The sequence below is a fragment of the Crassostrea angulata genome, chromosome 8 (assembly GCF_025612915.1).
Source record: "Crassostrea angulata isolate pt1a10 chromosome 8, ASM2561291v2, whole genome shotgun sequence".
NCBI lineage: Eukaryota > Metazoa > Mollusca > Bivalvia > Ostreida > Ostreidae > Magallana > Magallana angulata.
Window position 1 is genome coordinate 1,034,242 of NC_069118.1, and position 11,805 is coordinate 1,046,046.

At 31.4% G+C, this 11,805-nt stretch overlaps 1 long non-coding RNA gene across 2 annotated transcripts; it reads right to left on the reverse strand.

Moving 5' to 3' along the window:
* Positions 1-6,466: 6,466 nt before the first annotated feature.
* Positions 6,467-10,439, reverse strand: LOC128161463 (uncharacterized). 2 transcript variants are annotated; one of them, XR_008240375.1, is made up of 3 exons: positions 10,128-10,439; positions 7,841-8,039; positions 6,467-7,577 (listed from the first exon to the last, which is right to left on the reverse strand). It is a non-coding gene; the product is annotated as an uncharacterized LOC128161463 (long non-coding RNA). The 2 variants fall into 2 exon arrangements; XR_008240374.1 differs by having other exon boundaries at positions 7,841-8,208.
* Positions 10,440-11,805: the final 1,366 nt, after the last annotated feature.

Consider the following 11,805-nt stretch of genomic DNA (forward strand, 5'->3'; position numbering starts at 1 on the left):
CTACTAAACATTTCGAGTTTTCTCGGTAAGGCAAAACGTCTCTCATTTTTCGAAAAGAACTTAAACCTTTGTTGACTTTTTATTGTACAACCACTTGTTGATTTAATAAACAATCAAATCAATTGATTAATTTGAAAAAAAAAACCCAAATGCTTGCTTTTCCGGTGATTATTTTTAGGGACTTGTTAACACTCGAACATCACATCTACTTATAGCAAAGCACGTCGGTATATTCAACAGTCGGCATAATATTAACAAAAGTGTTGTATTGTGCATGTACTATGCCTAAATAGTAGTCAGGGTTTGATACATAGTGTACTCGCCTTCGGCTCGTGCACCATGTAGCAAACCCTAACTACTATTTAGGCATAGTACATGCACAAAACAACACTATTATATAAGTAGATACATCGACGCACCGTTTTGATGACATTTACAAAACTAATCTTTTAGCCTACAAAAAAAACTATAAATTTCACTACACTCTGCTTAGTTAGAATAATCTAACTGGGATACGTCCAGTTGTGTCTCAGGACAGGCCTTCATCACAGTGAAATGACTCTCACTTACCCGTAATGTAGCAAAAAATTGCAAAATTGCTCCGAAACGATTTTGGAGAAATTTAATAAAGCGGGAATGAAAATAACAGTCAAATTATTCATAAAAAACCATTTTGAGGCTGTAAATACCTTTCATCTAAAAAATCAATTCATATAAATAAAGGATTCAACACTTTTCTAACAACGTTTTATTACACACCATGTTGACATTAGGAATTACGGGATTTTTCCAATTAAATGCACTGAGTTAGAAATAACTCCCTTGTTTTCTTTCATGAACAGAATTGTATCGCACTTTTTCAATGAAAATTTTTACGAATTGTATTATCGTTTCTGAGTTAATCCATGCAAATATGATATTGTGGAAACATAAACTAAAGAGCCTCCCGTGATTTAGCTTGGATGTAATGCACATGCGCAAGATTGTAAAATCCAAAATTCCAGCCAGATGATATCCGGATTTTTTAAAAGAATTTTCCTTGATTGTTTAATAGCGAAGATTTTTTTTAGAAAAAATAAAAACAAATTGGTAATCTTCAAATACCAATGATGTTTAAAATACATCAAACAAATGAAGGTACTCTTCCGATTTCTCTGTATTAAAGCCCCAAAATTCGAGTCTATTATTTTAATATAATAGCATAGATTTATTTGTTTTGTTGTTTCTATATCTAAATTCTTGTGATGCATCTTTCAGTAAGTTAAGTACGTGTACGTGTGTAATGTGTGAATCTGGAGGATATGTTTACTTATGCATTCACTTGACTTGACCCGTGCGTGCACGAGTTGACATTGCATATGATATCGGACATTTACAAAATAGATACATGGACACACTGTATTGTTGAAATTTCAAAACCAAGCTTTAAGCCTACAATAATGCTATTAACTTCACTCTGCTTAGTAAGAATAAAACTGCTTCCCATATACCCGTAATGTAGCAAAAAGTTGCAGAATCGCTCCGAAACGATTTTGGAGAAAATAAATGAAGCTGCTTTGAAATTAACAGTCAAATCATATTGAGGCTGTATATACCTTTCTTCTAAAAACTTAATTCATATTAATGAAGAATTAAACACTTCTTCACCAACCTTTTTTACTCGCTTAGAATTTGCACACCATATTGACATTCGGAACACTGTATTTTTTTTAATATTTAATGCACTGATCATGAGTTTAAGTTATCCACCGTATTTCCTCTGATAAACAAAATATATGACAAATTTTCAATGAAAATGTAAACGTATTTGTAATATCCTTTCTGAGTTTATCCATGCAAATGTGATATTGTGGAAACATAAACTAATGAGCCTCCCGTGATTAAGCGTGAATGTAATGCGCATGTGCAAAATTGCAAAATTGAAAAATTCCAGATGATTTCCGGATTTTTTAAGACGAATTTTCGTTGATAAATAATTAGCAAAGCTTGATTGAGAAAAAAATAATACAATATAGTAATCTTTAAGTACCAATGATGTTTAAAATATATAAAACAAAAGACAGTACTCTTCTGATTTGTCAGTATTAAAGTCAAAAAATTCGAGTCTATCATTTTAATATAGTTGTAAAGATATTTTTGTCACTATAACGATTACTAATATATTTTTGTTTAATGTTTAAAATTTATTAACTATGTTGTTTCCATATCTTAATTCTTGTGATACATATATTTCTTTTTACAAATCACCTTTCATCAGGTAAAAAAAAGAGTATGTAATGTGTGCACGAATTTGGAGGATATATTTACTTATGCATTCATCTATTTTTGCTAAATGTATATGTAATCTAAGGACCATGCATTGGCCTGGTAAATAAACACATTCATTCTCTTTTTATTTTCAACATCGCCCGTCTCTTTGATAAGTACGGTTAAAAGAAAGGGGGTTGAAAAAACGTTTGCACATTTTGTTTTAAAAAGATTTCATTATAGGATTCAACACATGGTATAAACTTGCCGCCATTATGTTGCCGCTTACCTTTTTTCCACAAAACTAATGTCATAGATTTCAAACACGAATGGTACCCTTAATTATTTAAAATCTGTCACGTCTTCATTCGTATTTTTTATTCAAATAAAATGTAGGTGTATATATACAATATTCACGGAATTATTTAATATTATATCAATACATTGTCATTTTGATTCAAACTCCAAGTAACTTAGATCCACGCTTACGATGTCAACGAGTACTCGAGTACTCGACTATCGCTCGGTCACACCGATCATCGACTAAAATTTTCTTAGTCGATTAATCGATATAAAGTGAGAAATAAATTTGAAACATTTTTTTCTTAATAACGACGCTGTTTTCGGGCTTCCAATAAAAATAAGAGTTTTTTCGGCATTTTTAATCACACTCTATTGAATCGAACGGTTGTCCCTAGTATAATTTAAAGCGGCTACAAATTAATCTCTGAATTTGTAGGGCAAATTATTGTTTTGAATAGAAGTACTTATGCATATATGTATTTAGAGAGATCAGTTAGTGGTTCCCCTTTACAGTTATTAATTGGATTAGATGTTTGTATTAATCAAAAATTTAATCATATCAACTCAAGGCGTTTGTTTTTATACCGCCAATGAATTTGATTGTTGATTTGGCACGGCACGAAACAATGACTTAACATGAAACAGGTCAAATCTGATTTGCCTAAGCTCAATTACGTGTAAGCTTCACAAGAAAAAGGAAAAGCTAAGACATTAGCTAACGGATATCTAGATAAAAGGTTTTTGAATTTATTTGAATTTAAATACATCTATAGTGCGTATTATCAAAAGTTTTTAAATCATTATGTTTACTATGGATGATGGTTAAGATACAGTGTATGTGACAGTAGAATTAGGACACACAGTTTCAAATAAATGAACACTCGACTATCGCTCGACTAAAGGCTCCGATTAATCGACTAAGTCAACCGGGTAAAATTGACATCCCTACTAAAAACGAAGGTAGATTTTTTGTCAATATCACAATAAATGCTGATCAGGTAAAATTTAAATATGGTATACGAACACCATCTCTTAAAAGGTGTACATAAAAGCTATAATGCAAGTATTTCGTTGTTAGATGGGAAAAATTCATTCATTTCTAAGTATAGTTATAATTTCTTTATTTTGGTTTTTAATAAAGGTAAATGACAGTAAAAAAAAATATTTAACATTGTATAATTTTGAAAACGAAAACTATACGCACTCAGTCCTTGTTCTCTGTTCTGCAACTGTTTGATTGAGTGTTTCAGTTCATCGATTTCGCTCCTGAATTCTCTGAGAACCTGGTAAACATTTTCAAAATCCTTACTATAGCACTCGTTCTGAGTATGGTAGATGGGTTGTGTTGCCGAGAACATCACAACAAAAGCGGAAAGGAGCAACGTTGGTCGGACGTAGGCCATAGGGCTTTGTTCTATTGCTTACGACAGATGACGCTTAAAATGAAATCCAAACTGTACCAATGAAGATCCCGTTATGTTTGTGTCATTGATGGATAGAAAAATTTACTTCCTTTTTGCTAAAAACTGAACATGGCTTGAATTAATAAGCACCAGTACTGAGGTATAAACTTTTTAATTTCGTTACACCCGATTGCACACCTTTTTGCGCATTTCCGTGTATATGTCTTTACCTTTTGTTGTCATTTTCGTCTTGACTTTAAATCAAGTGCGTAATATTTGATAATTTCATCATAACCAAGACACAGCGATATACATGTAAGACCTGCGTCCACAAAGATATGATATATACAGCGAAATGCATTAAACTGATTAGTTGGATCAACACACCAATATGCACATGTAGGTATTTGTTAAAGCAATATGAGCTGCATTTTTTATGCTGCAATTTCTTTTTTAATGAAAATGTGTTTTTCTACTGAAATGACAAAAATCATTGTTTCCAATTTTTGTTGGCTGTATTTTTGTGAGAAACACCGTTAAGAAGCCTTAATTGGGGCAAAAAATGAATTATTGTTGTCTGTGCAGAAATTATTTTGCTATTTATTCCTTATAAGAGAAGTCTTACCCGCGACAAAATATTCATGATTTTAAATCTTATTTACCATAAAAGTTTACGTTATTTGCAGACTTATCATACTAGCAGGTTTTTGCAGCAAAAACAAATTCTTGAAAGTACAGCTAATATTGCTTTTAATAAATGAGTTTACTTTTAAAAGGCTCATATAAGCCTTCAACTTTTTTATTTGAAATTTATTTTCTGATTTAAAAAAAAAATTCTGTTTCTTGTTTCTGTTTTTTTTTTTTTTTACATAAAAAAGAGTATTCTAACGTTTATGTCAGATGTTTTATGAACATAGCGCTCACAAAAGGATAGAAATGTAGTTTGCGACCAAAAAGACGCTGGGTCATAGATGAGGAAAGACGCTCGATAAAACGTACTTCAGTAATATGGCCCTTAATGCGGATCTGCCTAAACTATGAATCGATATTGTTATATTTTCAGTGAACTGAACCTGTGATCCCTTTTTGAACTGTTATGTGTGTGTGCGCGAACTGTAACATAGAACTGTCCTGTTTTAAAAAATTTTAACAGTGTTCAGAAAGTCCTTAAAAGTTTTGCAGCCCGAAATCTTTGTCGCTTCCGTCAAGATTCTTTTCTTGTAATGTTATGATAATAGTTCGTTGATGTAATAAAAATTCACATTAAATTGCACGCCTTGGACACCTTACTTACAGAAATATGCTGCCCTTGATTTGAATTTTCAGATGATATCATTTTGTCATTCTAATCTAATGATATTCCAAAAAATTATCATCATTTGATGCATTCAGATATCTTGAGATATTCTCCAGATGTTAGAATTCAGTGTTTCTATCATATAAAGTAAAAAACTACACAATGTTTAATAAAATGAATATGGTGTCATCCCTAAAAAGAACAGAGCGGAAATGTCGTTTATTTAGCAGGCACACATATTATTCTGTATAATAATATGTAAACATTACAAACACATTGGCTCAGTATCAGCTTGGCTTGTCTAGGGGTAAACAAAAGAAATTTTTGAAAACGTACATGGTAATGTTGACTAAAATGTTCACAAGGAATTAAATAAACTTAATCTTTTAATGGTGTAATGATACATTGATTTCACCAATTACAAACTGCAACACGTTCTTAAAATGACAATGTTTACATTATAACGCAAACCGAAAAATTGAAGATCACACTAAATCTAAAATACACAACGATCCGCACCTTGGAATTGCGGATAATGAGTAAGCAATATGAAAACTAATACTGCAAGTTGAAACAATAGAATTCTACTGACTAATTCGTTTCTAAATATATACATTACAAGAAAATAAATATATCATAATATTATGTTGAATCAATGACCATGTCAATAACTTAATGCATTTCCACTATGGCGGCAAATACCAACATGTAACCCGGCTGCGCCTTGCATAAAAATATAAAATAACCGAGTTTAAGCTTCTTTGTATACAAATACAACCACAAACAAATGGCACAAGTTACCTTACACAAAATGCAATAGATGTACTACGCAAATATATAATAATATGAGTTCTTACCTAAAAATAATAGAGGAGAGTGACAGGCTCGGTACGTTTATTTAGCAAGCACACATAATATTCAAAAAGCTCCGGATTTCATAAATCCGGAGAGTTATAGTTACCTCCCGTGAAACATTAAAACAATATAATGGGGTACCTGCAAACAGCCTAACTACAATGGTACCTTTCATATAAAACATACACTGACTGCTATGATTATTATCTTCTTTTTTAAATTTTAGATGTCATCCCTGGTGATCGAAGGTCTTTTTAAAAAAATGTTTTATTACAATTCAAATTGAAGTCAAAGTACTTACAAAAATACACTTTTTTAATTCTAAAAAAATGAAAACTCAATGAAGAGTAGATGGTGTCATTTTAAAAAAAATCGTCAAAATATTTTTTATATATTCGCACGCTATCTAAGAAACCGTAATCTTTCTCTTAAATTAACATAACAATATTAATTAGCAAAATAATCATATATAAAACATAATTTATTTTTTATCAACTGAAAATTGCTTTAAGTCAATTATCTTACAGCTATTGTTTGCTAGATAATGTAATGGAGCAGTGAAGACGAAAATTGTATTCGTTTTTCTGATTTATTTATTAATATAAGTAAAAAGACATTGGCCGACAAAATGATACACCAAAGAGTAAATGACCAACAAATGCAATAGCTGTAAGTTAACACAAGGACATATTTATAAGTCTCATAAGAAACGGTTAAAATTTATTCTAGTAAAAGAAATAATCTTTCAATCTTACATATACATTCAAAATACTAATAATGCAACTTTAATTCGGCAATGCAAATAAAATAAATTACAAAAAAAGTTTTTTTTTCTTATGAGTGAATCTGCAATTTGCATATCATTAGATGCTGCACAGATCAGATTGATATATTTTTTAATAATTGTATACTGTTCTAACCTAAGCATAATTGTTTACAAATTACTTCAACAATCTTTTTATTAGTAAATTAACAGATACCACAATTTTTTTTACTAAAAGTAAGGTTCATACTTTTAGTAACTAACTGTTTTCAAAAGTATCAAATCTCAATAAGCCTCTCTGTCAAAACAATACGAGGTGAGGCTAAACATAGAATTAGGAGTCACATTTCTCATCTAGAAATAAATATCGCATTAACGAATTTAAATTCTGTTGTCGAACTTTGACCAGATACCGTATCATTTGCTAGGCAACCTACCCAATTATAATCTGCAAGAAAATCACCAAGTTTGCTAAAAACAGTTTGCACAGTCAGATAGCAACCGATGTTGTTTTCTAAATCCACAAATGTTTGTACATTTTTTCTCTCTGCAAAGAAATATTCATTCAGTGACTGAAAATGTTTTCCAATCAATGACAATACAGTGGTGTTAGGGTTCATGGTTGCAGTACAGTTGATGGTCTCACCAATGTTGCCATGAAATGCATATCCATTAGGCATTGTATTAACAGTCAAGTTTAGGGGTGGCGCTGAATAAAAAAAAACCCGGATCGGTAATCACAATTTACTGTTGTATGTGATCTGAAAACATCACTTTTTTCTACAAATTAAAGAAACTATATTTTGGTCAGAGCCTTATCACTTATCATAGGCATTTTAGTCTTAGTTCATAAATATATATATTTTTTATACATGCAATTCAACAAAAATAGTGAAATAATCAGCATGTACTTACTCTCTATTATTAAGGTAATACAAGAAAATAATAATATTAAAAACAATGTGCACTTACTCTCCAAGACTAACTTAATGTTTGCAGCCTTAGAGCTGATGGACGTGTCCACAAGTTGAATGTTACGAGAATAGGTTTGATTCAGTTCACAAACCCCGAACCACGGCTTACATCAAAGGAGACAGTCACGTTCATGATATTATCACTTGCAGTCTTGGATCCATTGATTCTAGCGTTCTTTGACTCCACTTTTCCACCTCTGGATACATTAAAAAAGAAAAAAAAATAACCAAATGTATTTTGCTGGAAGATGTTGACGTTGATGTTGACGGCGGACCATTCGTATCCTCTGTGATGTATTGAACACATTAACTCTATAGTGTCGTCAAATATTGCATAGAGGATCATCGGTCTCATTTCTACAACCACTAAAATATACAAACGTAGAAATATGTATAAATCAATCAATTGATGGCATCCTCATTTGAAGATATTAGAAACTTGTGTAAAGTTAAGGTTATATACAATTGATATCTGACGAGTGCATATCCAATGATACCCCGACTTGGCTTGTGGATATCTAAACTATGACCGAATCTTTCTTTTTGTGTGATTACCTAAACTGCTTAACTATCCAGAACATTGATAACTTTATATACTCTGAATGCTTCTTTGTTTATAATTTATTTTTTATGTGGTTTCTATATCTTAATTCTTGTGATACATATATTTCGTTGTACAAATCACCTTTCAGTAAGTTGAAAACGTGTGTAATGTGTGAATCTGGAGGATATGTTTACTTATGCATTCACTTGACTTTGACCCGTGCGTTCACGGGTTGACATTGCATATGATATCGGACATTTAAAAAATAGATACATCGACACACCGTATTGTTGACATTTAGATAACCAAGCTTTAAGCCTACAATAATGCTATTATTTCACTTCACTCTGCTTAACCTAACTGTGTCTCGGGACAGGCCTTCACTACAGTTAATATGCCTCCCATATACCCGTAATGTAGCAAGCAATTGCAGAATCGCATCGAAACGGTTTTGGAGAAAATTAATGAAGCTGCTTCGAAATTAACAGTCAAATCATATTGAGGCTGTATATGCCTTTCATCTTAAAATTTCAATTCATATTAGATATTAATGAAGAATTCAACACTTTTTTACCAACGTTTTTTACTCGTTTCGAATTTACAAAACATATTGACACTCGGAAAACAGGGTATTATTTATATCATATGCGCTTAGTTTGAGTTATCTCCCTTTTGTCCTTTGATCAACAGAATATATGACAAATTTTCAATAAAAATTTACACGTATTTGTATTATCGTTTCTGAGTTTATCCATGCAAATGTGATATTGCGAAAACATAAACTAAAGAGCCACCTGTGATTTAGCGTGAATGTAATGCGTATGCGCAAAATTGTAAAATCCAGAAAATCCAGATTTTTTAAAGGAATTTTCGTTGATTAATAATTAGCGGAGCTTGATTAAGAAAAAATTAAAATAAATTGGTAATCTTCAAGTACCAATGATGTTTAAAATATATAAAACAAAAGACAGTACTCTTCCAATTTCTCGTTATTAAAGGCCAAAAATTCGAGTCTATCATTTTAATATAGTAGTATAGATGTGTTTGTCTCTATAACAATTACTTATATATTGGGTTAAATGTATATGTAATCTGAGGACCACAGATTGGCCTGGTAAATAAACATATTCATTCTCTTTTTATTTCCGCCTCTTTGATATGTACTGTTAAATTAACGGGGTTCAAAAAAAATATTTAAAAAAAAGTTTGCACATTTTGTTTCATTATAGGATTCAACACACTGTATAAACTTGCCGTCATTATGTTGTCGGTTATCTTTTTCCATCAAAACGTCTGTCATAGAATAGGCACCCTTAATTTTTTAAAATTTGTCACGACTTTATTCAAATCAAATTTAGGTGTATATATACAATATTCACGGAATTATTTAATATTATTTCAGTGCAAGTTATCATTTTGATACAAACTCCTAGTATCTTAGATCCACACTTAAGCGTTCACACCACTTAAATTCTCATTTTTACTTTTTATGTGGTAGTCTTTTTTGTTAATATCAAAATGATTGCCGATCAGGTAAAATTTAAATATTGTATACGGACACCATCTCTAAAAAGATGTGCACAATAACTATTATACAAGCATTTCGTTGTTTAATGGGGAAAATTTATTCATTTCTAAGTTTAGTAATAATTTTTTTATTTTGGTGTTTAACATGAAAGGTAAATGAAAGTAAAATAATTATATAACATTATGTAGTTTTGAAAATGAAAACTATACGCACCCAATCCTTGTTCTCTGTTCTGCAACTGTTTGATTGACTGTTTCAGTTCATCAATGTCGCTCCTGAATTCTCTGAGAACCTGGTAAACATTTTCTAAATCCTTACTGTAACACTCGCTCTGAGTATGGTAGATGGGTTGTGCTGCCGAGAACATTACAACAAAAGCAGAGAGGATCATTGTTGGTCGGACGAAGGTCATAGGGCTTTGCTCCATTGCTTACAACAGATGACGCTTAAAATGTAATCCAAACTGTACTAAAGAAGATCCCGCTATGTGTGTTTCATTGGTGGAGTAGAAAAAAATTACTTCCTTTTTTGCTTAAAACTGAAAATGACTTAAAAATAAGAGCCAGTACTGGGGTATTAACTTTTGAAGTTCGTTACACCCGATTGCACACCTTTTTGCACATTTCTGTGTATGTGCCTTGACCTTTTGTTGTCATTTTTCTCCTGACTTTAAATCAAGTCCGTAAAATATGATATATTCATTTGAACCAGGAGACGTCGATATAAAACCTGCGTACACAAAGATGTGATATATACAGCGAAATGCATTAAGCTGGTAAGGTGGACCGACACACCAATATATACATGTAGGTATTTGCTAAAGCAACATGAGCTGCAATCTTTATGTTGCAATTTCTTTCTTAATGAAAATGCGTTTTTCTACTAAAATGACAAAAAATCATTACTAGGTATATTTTAGTGGGGAAAAAAGCCTGAATTGGAGCAAAATTGACTTATTGTTGTCTGTGCAGAGATTGATTTGCTATTTATTTCTTATAAGAGAAGTATTTCTCCCGACAAAATATTCATGATTTTAAACCATACTTACCAAACATTTTTTGGTTACATGCAGACATATCATACAAGCAGGTTTTTGCAACAAAATAAAATTCTTAAAAAATACAGCTCCTATTGCTTTTAATAAAAGATTTTAAATTAAATGGCTCATATAAGCCTTCAACTTTTTTATTTCAATTTTATTTTTTAGAGACAATTTTTTTTTTTTAAAGAAAACAGTATTCTAACGTTTATGATAGCTGTTTATGTGTGACGCCATAGCGCTCATGAAAGGATGGGAAGTGTCGTCTGCGACCAAAGACACGCTAGGTCCTCGAGGAGGAAAGACGCTCGATAAGACGTACTCCAGAAATTTGGCCCTGACTGCAGATCTGCCTAAACCATGAACTGTATATTGTTATATTTTCAGTGAACTGAACCTCTGATTCCTCTGTGAACTGTTATGTCCTTGTGCGAACTGTAACATAGAAATGTCCTGTTTAAAAAAATATCAGTGTTTAGAAAGTCCTTAGAAGATTTGCGACCCGATATTTTTGTCGCTTACGTCGAGATTCTATTCTTGTAACGTTATGATAATAATACGTTGATGTAATAAAAATTCACATTAAAGTACGCCCGCCTTGGACATTTTACTTACAGAAATATGCTGCCCGTAATTATTTACAATTTTTAGGTGATATCATTTTGTCAATCTAATCTAATAATACTCCAGAAAATTATCATCATTTGATGCATCTTGAGATGATCTCCAGATGTTAGAATTTATTGTTTCTATCATATAAAGTAGAAAATACACAATGGTTTGTTTAATTGGGTATGGTGTTATCCCTAAAATAATAGTATTCTGTATAAAAATATGTAAACATACATTAAC